We start from the raw sequence: 17458 nt of genomic DNA, 5'->3' as shown, positions 1-17458 counted from the left end.
CCAGTTTTATTTTCACCAGCAGTGCAAAAAGGTTCCCCTTTCTCTGCATCCTTGCCAACAGCTATTGTTTCCTGAGTTGTTAATTTTAGCCATTCTGACAGGTGTGAGGTGCTATCTCATTGTGGTTTTGATTTGTATTTCCCTGATGAGGAGTGATGTTGAGCATCTTTTCATGTGTCTGTTAGTCATCTGGATGCCGTCTTTGGAAAACTGTTCATGTCTTTTGCCCATCCCTTCACTGGATTTTTGGTTTTTGGATATTGAGTTTGATAAGTTCTTTATAGATTTTAGATACTAACCCTTTATCTGATATGTCATTTGGACATATCTTCTCTCATTCTGTCAGTTGCCTTTTAGTTTTGTTGATGAGGATTATTAAATTTAAAGAGTCACATGTATCTAGTGGTTTACTGTATTGGACTGCAATAGAGGCTAGATGATCTTTACATTATATGTACTCTAAAAGTGTAAATATACTCTGAGATAGAAAGAAGGGTAAATCTGTGGGAGGATAAAGAGGGTGGGTAAATAGCCAACATCTGCACAGACCCAGGGTGACTTCTATGACTCTGGCCCTTATTACCTGGGAGAACATTTGGCCCTGCTTCAAACTCTGCCTTGTGCTTTGGTCTATGGGTTGCAGTTTTCTCATTATCAGAGTAATAGCCAGTGGTTTTGCTTAGCAGGAAGTAAGTTTGCCTGTGGTAGCTCCGCTGAGAACCTGCCTCAGCAGTTCTTCATCCTCATCTGATTGCAGATCCTGGCTGTGGGTCTTTATCCTTCTTACTAAAAAGAAGGGTCTGTCTGTTAATCTTCTTTCATGGAAATGGTAACCTTGGTAGTTACCCTTGCTTTATTCTGTGTGATTCTGATGTAGGAAAGTATGTGTGTGAACCTGTGAAGTATCTAATTTTAGAGATTTATACTGGAAAGTTACACTGGTTCTCGGCTTTTTTTCTTTTTCCTTGGCTATAATTAACGCTCCTTCACCTTCAGTCTTGCCTCAAGCAGCACTTACCTGGAGGAAGACATGGTGCACAGTGACCAAGCTTTCTCCACTGCTTAGCCAGATGCTTACTAGCCTGACTCCTGCAGAACAGCTCCACCAATAGCACAGTCATGAGGAGCCTAGCAGCCATTGTCTGGCACCACAAATCTTCATAGCAACAGACCACCACATGGCAACAGCAGCCACACAAAGGAAACATAGGGAAATCAATACTTTACTTTCCTCTCACCCCTCCCCCACCCAAAACAACAGCCAACATATTTTTCCCACCTAGCAGCTTACAACCAGGAGATGCTTTGGGGCAGTTACGTGTCTATATACCTTTCTGGATTATGTTATCTGCCCACTGTCACATATTTAAATCCTGAAGCCCTAAGAAAATTTTCACTTACAGACTTTTTTTTGAGTTTCATTTTGCAAATTGCAAAATAAACTAAATCTCCAAGGGAGAGAGATGTCCTTTTGTGCACTGTCACCTACCACCTCCCTCAGCCCAGCAAAGCACAGAGGGGGGTGGTACAGTTGGCCAGACTGCAGGCTTGGCAGATAGGCAAGGTTGCTTCAAATGAATTCTTTGATATTTCAGGAAAAGAACTCTCTAAGATGGGCTCAGAGACAGACCTACTTTGTTATTAATGCCATCCTTTAACAAATAATTTAGTTCCTGAGTACTTATGTATGAAACCCAGTAAGTGATACCTAGGAATAAATACAGTTTAGTATAAACTGGGCTGATCAATAGCCCCAGTTAATTTAGCTTTGGCTCTTGATTCCAAGAGGTATAAGGCCATTTAACTGGTCCGGGCCTTAGTGTCCTCATTTATAAAACGAGAGGGTTGGTCTGCATATCTCTGTGGACCTTCCAGCTGTGATATTTACAATTCTGTGATCATTTGTGTGGGACAGAAGAGAGAACTGTCTTTGTTAATCATTGGTTGTAGTGAGATCTGCTGGAAGATGTTGTTGAACCCTCCAGTCTCAGTGCTTACACTGCTAAAAACAGGTCCTGGCCCTGCCCTGGTTGATAAAGCTGCTGTAACAATGATGGGCAGAAGCTATTAACAACTTGGCAACCAGCCTTTTCTCCCACAGCAGTAGTTTCAGACCAGTTTCAGGCAGAGCTTTGCTCCCAGGTCGCTGCTGCTGCCTCTTAATGATACCAGTAAGAACTCCCTCTTTCTCTCTCTTCTCTCTCTCTGCCTCTGACTGCTTTATGAAACAAGGGGCTGTTCTCTACCTCTTCTGATACTTCATTATCCTATCTCCCTCAGGCTTTACAGAACAAAGAAATCATAGGGCATCAACTTTATAATTTAGGCAGCTGGAGATCATTTCCCCAGGATAGGGGTGGGTAGGTAGCCGATTCCCCCTGGCATGAAGCAGCATTGCTAAATGGCCTGTGTTTTGTCTGCCAGGCTTAGGCTTTGTTAGGCCCATTCAGGCTTCTCTGTATTTGAGTTAAATTATAGTGGCAAACCAAGCCCATGTACTTTTAGAAGGGTAGGGGTTAGGAAAAAATGGAAAGTGTGTCATTTATAGGCCCTGCTACTTGCTAATTGCTCAAGGAATTTTTGTTTAATCCACTGTCACTGTGCTTACTCCTGCCAGATCCTTTATTTCCCCTAGTTGCTGCCTTCATGGCCTTCTCCATAGCAACAAGCTCTGTGACAAAAAGGCTATGGTGAGAAATTGAGTAGTTCCCCCTCCCACAAGCTGTACTCTATTTTCTGTTTAGTATGTCTTTAAAAAGCCTAAAAGACTGCTATCGAATACTTTTCTACCCCCATTGAACTCACAGTCAAATGAAACTTTTTAACCCTGAACTAATTCAGTGAACAACCTGCCTTCTCCTTATTTGACTCTATTATCCCATCTTTTGAAAATTTTCTTGTATCATTCAGTACACTTGAAATACTGTGCATATTCCCATTTACCAAGCTCTCCTCTGCTTTTCAGCTTTTAGCCTGCTTCTTAGAATTATTCTATTTAAAAATCTAACAGAATCAGTATCAGTATGGAGAAGAATGGGATGAAGAAAGTAGAAACCCTCCCCTACCATCCCCCCAAGTGCTGTTGCATTAGATACTAGACTGATTTGCTACCCTGGAGTTGGGGCAGACTGCCCCAAGTACAGAACTAGCTTGCACCTCAGCTGATCCTGGAGGAGTCACAAACCCAAGTGTATTTGTTTTTACGTTAATATGTCTTATTGAACAATAATAGAAATAAAAATATGTGCCCAAATTATAAGCATGCAGGTCATTGAATTTTCCAAGTGAACCCACTTTCTGGTTATTAGTACCTACATGAAGAAATGCATTATTACCCCCACCCCAGAAACCCCTTCATACTTCCCTTCCAATAGCTAACCCCTTTAAAAAAAGATCACTTCTGACTGCCAGCATCAGAGATTAGTGTTCTCCATTTTGAACATTATATAAATAAAATCATTACAGTATGACCTTTTTTATGTCTAGCTCTTCTACATTATGCCAGTGAAATTTATCCATGTTGTTGCATGTAGTTATACTTTGTTGATTCTCATTATTTTATAATACTTATTATGTGAATTCAACACTATTCAGTTGCAGATGAGCATTTGGATTGTTTGCAGTTTGGGGTTTTTGTGTAAAATGCTGCTGCAGAAATTGTTGTATGTGTCTTTTGAGGAATACATGTACCCATTCCTATTCTGTACATACTTAGGAATGGAATTCCTGAGTCATTAGGGGACACCGTCAGTGCCAGTAGATATTGCCAGTGTCCCAGAGTGTCTGAACCAGTTTATACTCCTACTTCCAAATAATCCTGGTTGCTCTGCATCCTTACCAACTCTTGAACTTATTTTTCTTTCTTATTTTAGCCATCCTGTTTGCTGTATAGCATGGTATCTCATTGTGATATTAATTTGCATTGCCATAAAAATCATGAAATTGAGCATCTTTTTATGTGCTTGTTGGCCTTTGGAAATCTTACAGAATACATGTTCAAACCTTTTACGTTTTAGGATTGGGTTGTATCTTTTTTATTATGAATTTGTGGGAATTTTTTGTATATTCTGATTATGAGTCCTTTATCAGATATATGTATTATAAATACCTTCTATTTTATATCTTGTTGTTTCTCTTAATGGTACCTTTTCATGAATGGAAGTTTCTTCATTTTTATAAAGTCTAGTTTATGTTTTTTTTTTATATAGTTAGTGTTTTGTGTCCTGTTTAAGAAAATTTTGCCTTTCCCACGGTAATAAAGATATTCTCCTATGTATTTTTCTGAGAACTATATTGTTTTTATTTTCATATATGGATCTACAGTCTATATGAAATTGATTTTTGTTTAGGGTATGAGTTGAGTCAAGATTCTACTTTTTCCATATGGATACCTCATTACCTAGCACGTTATTGAAAAGGCCATCCTTTCCCCACCACTGCACTGCAGTGTCTCATTTGTCATAAATCAAATGACATATGTGTGGGTTTATTTCTGGACTCTTTCTTTCCACTCATCCATTTGTCTAGTCTTGTGTCAGTACTATGCTGTCTTAACTGTGGCTTTATGAATCTTGGTATCTTCAGTTTTATTGTGCTTCTTCAAGATTACCTTGGCTATTCTTGGCCTTGCATTTTCATATAAATATTAGGATCAGTCTGTGAATTTTTATGAAAAAAAAAAAACAAAAAACCTGCTGAGAATTTGATTGGGATTACAGTGAATCTACAGGTCAATTTGGGGAAGACCCAGAGTTTTATCCTTTCATTTAAGCTAGTGTTACTCAGTTGGGGGTGGTGTAGTGGTACATGAGATCAGAGCAAGTCAACGATATCACTTGGGGAGCTTGTTTAAAAGATAGGTTAACTATTCCTTACTCCTCATATTCTGAATCAGTGGGCTCAGTAAAGAACTTAGGCATTTATTATGAAATAGCTTCCCAAGAAATTATGATTTGCTGCCATCACCACTGTTCTCCACCCACCCTATTTGAGAGCCACTGACCTAGACTGTAATCTTGGCTAGCAGCAGTAATTCACTGAGGCCAATTGAAGTAGAATCTGACTGATTTCATCAACACCAGGTCTACTTTGGGGCGTATCTCGTAAGGCTACTATAACAAAGTGCCAAAACCTGGATGGTTTAAAACAAATTTATTGTCGGGGTGCCTGGATGGTTCAGTTGGTTGAGCGTCCGACTTCGGCTCAGGTCATGATCTCGCAGTTTGTGAGCTCGAGCCCCGCGTCGGGCTCTGTGCTGACAGCTCAGAGCCTGGAGCCTGTTTCCGAATCTTTGTCCTCCTCTTTCTCCATCCCACCCTTGCTTGTGCTCTGTCTCTCTCTGTCTTTCAAAAATGAATAAACATAAACAAAAATTTTTAAACAAATTTATTGTCACATGGTTCTGGAGGCCAGAAGTCATAGATCAAGGGGTTATTAGCAAGGCTGTGCTTTCTCGGATGTTTCGAGGGGAGAATGTTTCCTTGCCTCTTCTAGCTTCTGGTGTTTGCCAGCAATCCTTGGCATCCATTGGTTTCTAAATGTCATCACTGCAGTCACATGACTGTCTTCTCCCTGTGTGCTTTCACATCTTCTTCCCTCTTTGCGCATCTGTCAGTATGTCCAAACTTCCCCCTTTGTATTAGGACACCAGTCATACTGGATTAGAGCCCACTTAAATGACCTCATTTTAACTTGATTGCCTCTGTAAAGAACCTGTTTCCACATAAGATCACATTCTGAGGTATCGGGGGTTAGGACTTTAATATATCTGTTTTGGGGGGACACAACTCAGCCCATAACAGAAGCCACCCAAAACTTGAGAATAATTATTGTCACAGATTAGAGAGAGGGAGGAAACCAGAACTGTTTATAATTATAGGAGGCTCTGCTTCCCAGAGCTACTCTGGGCAGAAGAACATCCACCCTCTGATCTCAACCGTTCCTCTCTGTGTTACTATTTCCCCTCTTTTTGGCACTGAGACCTACAATGTGGTTTGGTTCTGCTCTGTTAACAAACCCTGAAAATACCAAGTGGAGATTACCAGAAAGAAAAAGAGGCTTCAGCAGTTAGCTGTTTCTGTCAGCCTCTAGCTCAAGAAGGCTGAAAGGAAAAGTGCCTCATGTAGACCAGCCCTTAGTCATGTTCTTACCCTGGTTCTTCCTGCTAGGCCATAAAGCAGTGAAACTGTAGACAGGTATGATTCCATCACAGCCTCAGGCAAGTATGTCTTCAAAGCTGTCCCACTGACATGGTACCGTCCTTCTTATTCCCAGTAGCTTTCAGACAAGGACTCAAGCTGGATAACTGAGGGCACGATGACCTCTGCTGAGCTGCCTCCCGCTGTGGGTACAGTGTGTGGTTACCTCAGCAAGAAGAAAGGGAGGGGGGTGTGAGATTTCAGGGTGTGGTGAACCGGCCTTTGTTGCACTTATGCAAAGTTTCCATGGTGTGGGAACTTATAGATGGGAGGAGGAGTTGTATTTGATCTTTCCTGTTCCTCCCCAGCCTCCCCGTCCCCACAGTCTGGGGGTGGAGTGGTTTACATTTGATGGATATCCCACTTTGGTCTTCCGTCTCTACCCTATACCAGTTCTTTGCCTGCTTATAGTTCTAGCTATAACAGATCTGCCTAACAACTCCCCAAATTGATACTTGCTTCACAGTGGTTTCAGCTGGCCCTCTATTATACTTTTGCCTGAAATTCTGTGGAGAGAAAATACTATGGTCATGTGAAAATGGTTCCAGCATGGTGGGTGTTACCTTGTGCTTTCTCTGTTTCATTCAGCCCCAAAAGATCCCAGAAATAAGGGCTTAGGATTTGTGTTTCCTGTCAATCCCAGAACTGAAGGCAGAAAAATTTGAAGACACCATTTTTGTAACAGTGGTTTCCAGATTTTGCTGCACATTAGAATGTGGAGACAGGGATTGAAAGGCCTGATGCCCACGTTTTGCCCAGCTAAACTAAAACACCATGTCTGTAGGTAGGAGCCAGGTGTCAGTATTTTTAATCATCTCAGGGTATATCCCATGTGCCCAAATTGGGGAACCACTGTTCCATAAGCTTCAAACATTTCTGCAGAAGACTTTATCCCAAATTGCTTTATTGGATAACCTCAGAGATTTATACTTAGAATATTAATAAAGGGCTCCTGGGAAATATAGATTCTCTTTGGAAGTATCTTCTCTAGGGAAATAATAACCACACTTCTGCCTTTGGGTTTCTGGTTTTGGAAGACTCCTACATGATTTGATCCTTCCTTGTAGTCAAATCCCCGACTTGCAGATGAATGGATTACCAGGATAAGTGAGATTTAAAAAAACAAAAACAAAAAACCTGGGGATATTGCTGTTAAGCCGATTTGAGGTTCTGCCTGCTTGAGGTTTGGTAGGACATAAGAATATATAGTATAGTAAAGTATTCTAATAATTTTCAGAACTGCAGTAGACAAATTTAGGACTAGAGTTTTACCTAAAATATGGCACTCTTTATCAAAATTCTTGATGTTACTACATGGCAAACCCATAAAAAAAGAATAGCTTTCAGGGCACCTGGGTGGCTCAGTTGGTTGAGCATCCGACTTCGGCTCAGGTCATAATCTCATGGTTCGTGGGTTCAAGCCCCATGTTGGGCTCTGTGCTGACAGTTCAGAACCTGGAGCCTCCTTCTTATTCTGTCTGTCTGTCTGTCTGTCTCTCTCTCTCTCTCTCTCTCTCTCTCTCAAAAATAAATAAACATTAAAAAAAAGTAGTTTTAAGAATACAACCAATTTGGGGGAAAAAATCTTAGCTACTAGATGAACCACAAATGGCCCTAATCTTCCTTAGTCTTTTCATTTCTAAAGGTGACAAACTCACATGAATTTCTGTGTGAATTTATATTCACCCTTTACATACATCTCTGGTTTGAACTTTAGTCCTGGGAGAAACGGTGCTCAAAATTTTCATAATCTCTAATCACATGGCAAGGTTAAACATTAGACAGTATGCCAGAGATCAGCTATGGAAGTAAACAGTTCCTACCTTCCCATAGTTGGGGTTTTCACAGAGGTAGGAGTAGTTTCAAACCAGCCTTCCTCATAGGCATCCTCTAGTAACTGTTTCCTCTCAGTCCTACCAGTTTCCTATGAGATACAGCTCCAGCCCAAGATGTAGCTATATTTACAGGTTTCTAAGAAACTGTGACTTACTTTCCTTTACCACCATCTCTACAGAGGACTAGAAAAACTGAAATTAGTATTGATTGGGAGTTTGAGGTATTTGTTGCAGATGTATCCTCCTCCTCCTCCTCCTCCTCCTCCTTGCCCCCACTCCAGGCACCAGTTGAAAAACATGTCTGCCATTTTCATTTACAAAGAAATTAGAACTATGTGGAGCCCTCTTAACAAGCTCTTGATCATTTAGAGGCAGCTAAAAAGACCTTTGACCCAAATATGAGGCCTGGGGAGTATAAAGAGGACTTTACCAGGAAAACAAAGAGAAGAGCACAACTGAAGGCATATTCAACTTCTAGAGAACAGGACTAAATTGTACCACACTTTGGCATCAGTGTAAAGACTGTCATTGGCAATCATTTATTTTTAACCATTGCCATTAGCACTGGACATTAGGCTTAACACTTTTTTCTTTCTCTAACCATACTAAGGAAATACAGCTTCCAAGGGAATTGTTTTTTTTAAAGGGATTACCTTTTTAATTTTATTTATTTGAGAGAGAGAGGGTGCATGCGTGCATGGGGGAAGGGCAGAGGGCGAGGGAGAGAAAGAATCCCAAGTAGGCTCTGCACTACCAGGATGGAGCCCAAAGCAGGGCTTAAACCCACAAACTGTGAGATCATGACCTGATCCTAAATCAGGAGTCAGACGTTTAACCGACTGAGCCACCTAGGCTCCCCCAAGGGAATCTTTTTTTAAGGTGACACGCTTTTTTTTTTGTAAAGAGAAGAGGAAAAAAAGTAAACAAAACAAGGGTATTTAAAAAATAACAGGTGATAGGGGCGTGTACGTGGCTCAATCAGTTAAGTTTAAGTCTGACTTCAGCTCAGGTCACGATCTCACGGTTTGTGAGTTTGAGCCCCATGTCAGGCTCTGTGCTAACAGCTCAAAGCCTGGAGCCTGCTTCAGATTCGGTGTCTTCCTCTCTCTCTGCTCCTCCCCTGCTCGCTCATGCTCTTTCTCTCTCTCTCTCAAAAATAAATAAACATTACAAAAAATAATAATAGAAGACAGAACAGATGTTTGTACATCCAGGAATAAATCCCTTTACCATGGTTTCTGCCTTAAGACCTAAGTCTTTGGGGTCAATTGTAAATTGCATAGAACATATGAAATGGTTTGGTACCAAAAGGCTGTTGCTAAGTCCATTTGCTTTTAAACTATGCAAATGATATGTCATCTGCAAATGGTGAACATAATTGATGAGTTCTTGATCCAGGGGGTAGCTTTGTTTTTATTCTAAAACTTAGTAAGTTGAAAGTTGGAAGTTAGAGAAGCTTTTTTGCTCTTTTTTTTTTTTTTTTTTTTTTTTTTTTTTTTTGAAGTAGAGAAGCTTTTATACGTATCCTTTGACCAAGAGATCCTCTACTGGGTCATGTTCTAGTAAGAAGGGGAACGTAGATGCTTAAAACAGTCTTCGTTTTGAGCTTTTTTTATACTGTGCTTTGAATTCAGAATGAGAGGCAGTAAACTATTTTCTCCCCTACTACTAGCAACTATTTTTTCATCTGGTATTTTTTAATTACATTTTTTACTGACTTAAAAATGCCTGCTTTTGAGGATATGACACCAAAAGCATGAGCAGTGAACAAAAAAATAGTTAAATTTGATTCCATTGAAATTAAAAACTTTTGTTCATCGAAAGATATACTGTGACGGGAGTCAAAAAGACAACTAACAGAATGAGAGAAAATACTTGCAAATCATGTATCTGATAAGGGGTTATATCCAGTATATATAAAGAATTCCTACAACTCAACAACAAAAAACCCAACCAGTCTAATTCAGAATAGCTCAGAGGACTTGAATCAACATTTTGCCAAAGAAGATGTATTAATGACCAATAAGCACATGAAAAGATGTTCAGAATTATTAGTCACAAGGGAAATGGAAAGTGAAACTACAGTGAGATACCACACTGAGATACTTCACACTTAACGGGATGGCTATTATGAAAGAAAGAAAAAGAAAGAGAGAGAGAGAGAGAGAGAGAGAGAGAGAGAGAAAGAAAGAAAGAAAAGAAAGAAAGAAAGAAAGAGAAAGAAAGGAAGGAAGAAAATAACAAGTATTGGAGAAGATATGAAGAAAGAAAGAAAGAAAATAACAAGTATTGGAGAAGATATGAAGAAATTGGAACCCTTGTTGGATTATAGATGGGAACATAAAATCTTGTAGTCATTCTGGAAAACAGTGTGGTTGTTCCTCAAAAAGTTAAACATACAATTAACATATGATCTAGCAATTCCATTCCTAGGTATATACCACAGCTAATTAAAAACAGGTGTTCAAACAAAACTTGTACACAAATATAATATTGGTAGCAAAATTACTCGTAGTAACTAAAAGATAGAAACAACCAAATTCACCAACAGATGAATAAACATAATGTGGTATAACAATGGAATGTTATTCAGCAATAAAAAGGAATGAAATTTTGATTCTTGCTACAATGTAGATAAACCATGAAAACATGCTAAGTGAACAGACACAAGAATAAATAGTATATGATTCAGTTTATATGAGGTATCTAGAATAGGCAAATTTATAGAGACAGAAAGTAGAATAGAGTTAATAGGAGACAGAGGGCAGAGGGAACAGGGAATTAGTGCTTAATGGTTACAGAATGTCTATTTTCGGTGATGAAGAAGTTTTGAAAAAATAATTATAGTTCTCAAAAAAGTAACTTTTTATTGAAAACCTGGGAAACAGAAAAGAGAAACATAAATCACAAAGAATAAAATCATAAATCACCCAGAGATAACTACTGTTATGATTGTTATATTATAGATACACTTTTGTAATAGCTTTAGTTTTAACAAATTGGGACCTGTCCATGTATATTTGTAATCTTCTTTGTTTATAGATGAATATATAATGAACATTCTCCTAACATTAAATTGTCTCCCATAAAATTTTTTATTTTTTTTTAATGTTGACTTATTTATTTAGATGGAGATAGAGAGGGAAGGGGCAGAGAGATAGGGATAAGAGAATCCCAAGCAGGCTTCTCACTGTCAGCACAGAGCCTGACACAGAGCCCCAACTCATAAACTGTGAGATCATGACCTGAGCCAAAATCAAGAGTTGGACACTTAACTGACTGAGCTACACAGGCACCCTTCCCATAACATTTTTTAAAACCACACATTCCATGTTAAGGATGCATCATGATTGATTTAATCAGTTTACATTCTTTTTTTTTATGACTTAAAAAAAGGTACTTCTGAAATTTTCCAGATCTTCAAGAACTGAGCTTTGATTTTCATATCATCAATAGAATACAAAGGAAACACATTATGTGTTTCATAATAACCTTGCAGCTTTGCACTGTTGAGTTTCTGTCCCCTAACTCTTTTTCTTGTTTCTGCCTCTTGCTGCCTTTTACTCTGACATTTTCTTTTTTGCTTCTTGCCTCTTCTTCTCTATGTATCTTCCCCATTGCCACCAGTATACTGCTTTATTGCTGCTTCTGTTTCTTTTCTGGTATAGAGAGGTCAAACATAAAATCAATAACCTGCTCCTCAGCTAAAAATAAACCTACAAGTGTTGATGTCTTTCACTGTAGTCCACAATTTTATTCTCAAGTGCAGTACACAGACCATTTAGTGTTTTACACCTGGAAATGTGGGCTGCTGAGAACCCAGAAGTGTATCCTCATCTTATGAGGCAGCATAGTAAAAAGTCAGAGTTCAGAGTCAGACTGATTTGGATTCACATCCTGACTTTGTGTGTTATTTAACAAAGGAACAGATGTTCTAACCTTCCATTTCTTCATCTATAAAACGGGAATGATACTACTGTGGAGATTGTTGAGAGGATTAAATGAGATAATATATGGAAGACACTTAAACACAATAACTTTTGAATTACAAGCAATGCTTTTCATTTACTTTTATTTTTTTAATGAAGTAGGTTTGTTTGTTTGTTTGTTTGTTTGTTTTGAGAGAGACAGAGCACGAGTGGGGAAGAGGCAGAGAGAGAGAGAGGGAGAGAGAGAGAGAATCCCAAGTAGGCTCTGCACTGTCAGTGGAGAGCCTGTTGCATGTCTCGATCTCAGGAACCGTGAGATCATAACCTGAGCCAAAATCAAGAGTTGGATGCTTAACCGACTAAGCCACCCAGGAGCCCCAATGCTTTTTATTTTTTACTGAAGTATAGTAGACATGCAATGTTAAATTAGTTTCAGGTGTACAGTGTAGTGATTCGACAATTCCGCATATGTTATGCTCACCATGATAAGTGTAGTTACCATATGTCACCCTACCTGATTACAATATTACTGACTGGCTGTATTCCCTGTGCTATACTTTTCATCCCCAAAATGGTAACTATTATCTTGAAAACCATCAAGGAGAAATACTGTACATTCCCACCCCACCACCACCCCCAAAATCAGAGAGCAACAAAATATTTAGCCTATTGTGCCTGGGACTAAGCATCTTTACTTTTTATATCATTAGAACTTGAGAAACTTCTTCTACAACTTTGGTGAGATTATATTAGTCTAAGTCTTAACTGAGTGGCCACACTCAGCGTGGTAACAGTTAAGGTCTAGGATGCTGCTGATGGTTCATCTTATAAGTGGAAGAGGGAGATGGAGGCCTGTTGCAAATTCTGCAACAAATTTTGTCTGGCAGCAAGACATAAATAAAAGGCAAGAATTTGAACTGACTCCAGTTCAAATTGACTGTCAGACAGATACAGACATTTGCTTTTAAATGTGAGCCCAGTGAAGTAAAATGTGTATAGTGGGTTTGGTTTTTACATTATTAACCCTTAGGTGAATTTTGAAAAAGTAGAATTGTTATAACTTTAATTTTTTTTTTCAACGTTTATTTATTTTTGGGACAGAGAGAGACAGAGCATGAACGGGGGAGGGGCAGAGAGAGAGGGAGACACAGAATCGGAAACAGGTTCCAGGCTCCGAGCCATCAGCCCAGAGCCCGACGCGGGGCTCGAACTCCCGGACCGCGAGATCGTGACCTGGCTGAAGTCGGACGCTTAACCGACTGCGCCACCCAGGCGCCCCAGAATTGTTATAACTTTAAACAAAGCATCAGAAATAAAGGATTCAGTTTAGTTTAGTTGTGGTTTCTTAAAAAATTCTAGATCTTAACACTACATTTTAATAACATACAAACTCTTTATTGCTGAACTTCCCTGAACCCCAGCACACACACACGCACACACACACACATGCACACACACAGTCATACCCATGCCACTAGAAATTTGGTGAAACCACCCTGGGTTGAAAATAAGAAACTAACTGAGATTCTTAACTTTTTGAAAGAAGGAAGAGTAAGTAGTTGAGGAGTTCCTACTCTGTCAGCTAGCTCGTCAGCCAGAGATGGAATCTGGTTCCTATCTAAACCCTGTGTGATGGGTTAAGCCAGTATTGGGGTTATTCATTTCTGTTCATTAGTTACTGAGTAACTGCTGAATACTTATGTAGGGAAAAGAAAAAATATATAGATGTTATCTCTTCTAATGCAGCATCATTTGGGGGGGTTGGGAGAGGAGGTGCCACTTTTTATTGTTTGCATGCATATATGAAGTGGCACAACATTCAGAAGATACAAAAAGGGTAGACAATAGAAAGTCTTCCTCCCTTGTTCACCGAGGTCACCTCCCTTGAGACAACAGCAGGTACAATTTCAAAGTATAGTTGTTAAAATCATTTTTTACTTTTTTTAAGATTTTTATGTTCAAGTAATCTTTACACTCAACTTGGGGCTTGAATTCACAACCCTGAGATCAGGAGTTGCACACCCCACTAACTGAACCAGCCAGGCACTCCAAATACCATTTTTTAAATCAGAACATTTATCTAGAAATAGAAATATCAGGCATAGGGATACATTTTGGGATATCAGATAAGAAATGAAAGTAATCAATAATTTCTAAATAAAATAAGGTCAGTCATAAGAGACAACAAAAAAATATGTGTCTGGAAGTCTTGGGACTTAGAGGATTGAGATAGATTTAAGTTTAGAGGAGGTATAGAAAATCTGTAGGCAGAAGATAACCTATACTAGGGAAGGACAACCGTGTGTTAAAGGGAAAGAGATCCTCTCTGCTAACTCCAGTAGCTTGTCTTTATCACCTCAACCTGAAAGTAGGAAGCTGAGGAGTTGGACATTGGTAGAGAGAGACCATTACACAGAACATTAAAAAAGGAGACAGTACAGCTTTGAGGAAAAACCTTGCATTGTTTACATCTTCATCTGACACTGACAATAGCTAACATGATTATCAGAATACTCATTTAGTGTACAATATATGTGTTGGGGTTAAGAGGGAAATCTTTTGCCATTTACTTAAAACTAATAAAGAAAAAAAAAACACTAAAAATGCTGTTTGGTAATGGCCCAGTAGAACCATTTGGCTGTCTAGAAACAGACCCTAATTTATAAGCAAACCAGTGGAAATAGAAAGGATCTTTAGTAATAGGAATTGGGGAAACCCTCTGTGAAGGAAAAAAAACTGATTTAGAAACTCATGTTTATTTATCTAAGTTTATATAAATGTATACAGATAATAATTTTGTTTAGTTGATTTATTTTTGAGAGGGAGACAGAGCACGAGCTGGGGAGGGGCAGAGAGAGAGGGACACACAGAAACTGAGGCAGGCTCCAGGCTCTGAGCTGTCAGCACAGAGCCCTACATGGGGCTCAAACTCACGGACTGCAAGATCATGACTTGAGCCAAAGTCAGCTGCTTAACCGACTGAGCTGCCCAGGTACCCCGTGTGTACAGATCTTAAATGTTCACATTATGGGGCGCCTGGGTGGCTCAGTCAGTTAAGCGTCTGACTTCGGCTCAGGTCACGATCTCACGGTTTGTGAGTTTGAGCCCCACCTTGGGCTCTGTGCTGACAGCTCAGAGACTGGAGCCTGCTTCGAATTCTGTGTGTGTGTGTGTGTGTGTGTGTGTGTGTGTGTGTCTCTCTGCCCCTCCCCCACTTGTGCTTTGTCTCTCTCTCTCTCTCTCTCTCTCAAAAACAAATGAAATGTAAATGTTCACATTGTACACTTCAAATATATTATAACTTTGTTAATTATACCTTAATTTTTTAAAGTTAAAAAAATAAAAACAGGGGCGCCTGGGTGGCGCAGTCGGTTAAGCGTCCGACTTCAGCCAGGTCACGATCTCGCGGTCCGTGAGTTCGAGCCCCGCGTCAGGCTCTGGGCTGATGGCTCAGAGCCTGGAGCCTGTTTCCGATTCTGTGTCTCCCTCTCTCTCTGCCCCTTCCCCGTTCATGCTCTGTCTCTCTCTGTCCCAAAAATAAATAAATGTTGAAAAAAAAAAAATTTTTTTTAAAATAAAAACATTTCCAAAATAGAAAAGATAAGTTTATATGTATGTTTGTGTATGAGTATATAAATATATGTACATACATGTATATAAAATCAAGATTTATTAAAGGGGTACATGTTTGGTTCTTATAAAAACCATTTAATTAAAATAATACTAAATAAATATCCATATTTCTAGATGAAAAGTCTAACCATAAAAGTAAAGGAAGAAATCACAAAGGAAAAGATTTGGTTACATTAAAATGTAAACTTTCTCAGTCGGTTAAACGTCTGACTTCTTCTCAGGTCATGATTTCACGGTTTGTGAGTTTGAGCCCTGTGTGTTGGGCTGACAGCTCAGAGCCTGGAGCCGTCTTCAGAATCTGTGTCTCCCTCTTTCTCTGCCCCTCCCCTGTTAGCCCTCTGTCTCTCTCTCAAAAATAAATAAACATTAAAAAAAATTAATTTAAAAAATGTAAACCTTTACTAAGTCGAAGAACATCTTGAACAACATTGCTTAAGGCTAGTCCTGTTTACTTTCAAATGGGCTTGAATGAAAAGAAATTTATACCCTGTCACATTTTTGCCATTTAATGTCAAATAGGCAGCTTTGTTTCCTGAAGCTGGGAAGTTGTTTTTTCACATTTGTTTTGTGTATGGGAGTTCATTTTCAGGAAATCTTGTAACTGAAGTATTTTCAAATAAATAATATGCAAATAATTATACCACCAAATAGCATGTATGAAGAGCCCTATTAATGATACAATTAGCAGATGCCATATAATTAAGAACCAAAAGAAGTCACTTTGGGCTAAATTATTTTTTTTTTCTTCTCTTCTCTTTTCTTTTTTTCCTTCCCTCCCCTCCCTTCCCTTCCCTTCCCTTCTCTTCTCTTCCTTTCCCTTCCCTTCTTTTCCCTTCCCTTTCTTTTTCTATTTTAAGTTAACTCCACACCCAACGAAGGGCGAAGGGCTCGAATGCACAACCCTAAGACCTAGAGTCACATGTCCTACCAACTGAGCCAGCCAGGTGCCCCAGTATTTTCAGTATTTCCCAGTTTTTTTTTTTTGTTTGTTTTTTTTTTTTTAGTTTTTTAATTTTAAGTAGACTTCTGGCTAAATTATAGAGGCTCAGTTAGTTTTAAGCTTTTCCTAAAAGGGTGACTCTGGGTAAGGCAGCTGAGCAGTCCACACCCATTCTTTATTAGCCTAGTTATTTTTTTAAACCAGGTAACTACAATTGGTGCCTAATATTATGCTATTAATTACGAGCAGTGAGCCATCACTCAGCCTCTTATTCACTGTGGGCATTCCCAATCCATTCATCACTAGCATTAGAGGGGAAAGATTGTGACAGGAGCTGTCAAGAGGCCTATACAGGGAGAAACTGTTCTTGACATAGCAACGATAGAAGATGACCTAAAGCTTTGTAAGCTGCTCTGGCAGTGGTAACTGAGGGAGGATGCCTGTTAGAAGCTTCTTACAGGTGTTCTCCAGATACCAACACTGTAGTTTTCTACAGATGCTGTCCTCTTGAGGAGGAAGTAGAAGGTGTTTAGTTTCTTATTCACTTGTATCAGCTCTCTCATATCTTACTATCTCGTAAACCACTGCTGTCGCCACCATCTCTGTGTACTAGAAGTTGAGTTATTCAGAATACTTTTAAAAACAAACCAATAAAACCTCTTAACATGAAATCTTAGAGTTCAGTTCACATCTCTGTATTGTTATACCGTATTACCTAAGATACTGAAAGTCTGTGTGGAATGCACGCTGTGGCTGTTCCTAAACAGGAATTCTATTTGGTCCAGATACCTAAAATACATCAGAACCTTGGGTGGCTACTATATGTACATCCAACAACTTTATTTTAAGCCAGTCTTTAAAAACTTATTACTAGTCCCTAAAGAACCATTTCTTTCCTTAAGCAGGTTAGAATATTCATTACCT

At 39.2% G+C, this 17458-nt stretch overlaps 1 protein-coding gene and 1 long non-coding RNA gene across 2 annotated transcripts in view; one reads left to right on the top strand and one right to left on the bottom strand.

Annotated features, from left to right (window-relative positions):
• Positions 1 to 17458, top strand: part of ZNF609 (zinc finger protein 609) — a 208844-nt gene that overhangs the window by 156796 nt on the left and 34590 nt on the right. The gene's annotated exons all lie outside the window — the stretch shown is intronic.
• LOC115515815 lies at positions 5369 to 7592 on the bottom strand. The gene is made up of 2 exons (XR_003969416.1): positions 6150 to 7592; positions 5369 to 5631 (listed from the first exon to the last, which is right to left on the bottom strand). It is a non-coding gene; the product is annotated as an uncharacterized LOC115515815 (long non-coding RNA).

The sequence above is a fragment of the Lynx canadensis genome, chromosome B3 (genome assembly GCF_007474595.2).
Source record: "Lynx canadensis isolate LIC74 chromosome B3, mLynCan4.pri.v2, whole genome shotgun sequence".
NCBI classification, from domain to species: Eukaryota; Metazoa; Chordata; class Mammalia; order Carnivora; family Felidae; genus Lynx; species Lynx canadensis.
Note: the sequence above shows the minus strand (reverse complement) of the source record. Positions and strands in the feature narration are given on the sequence as shown.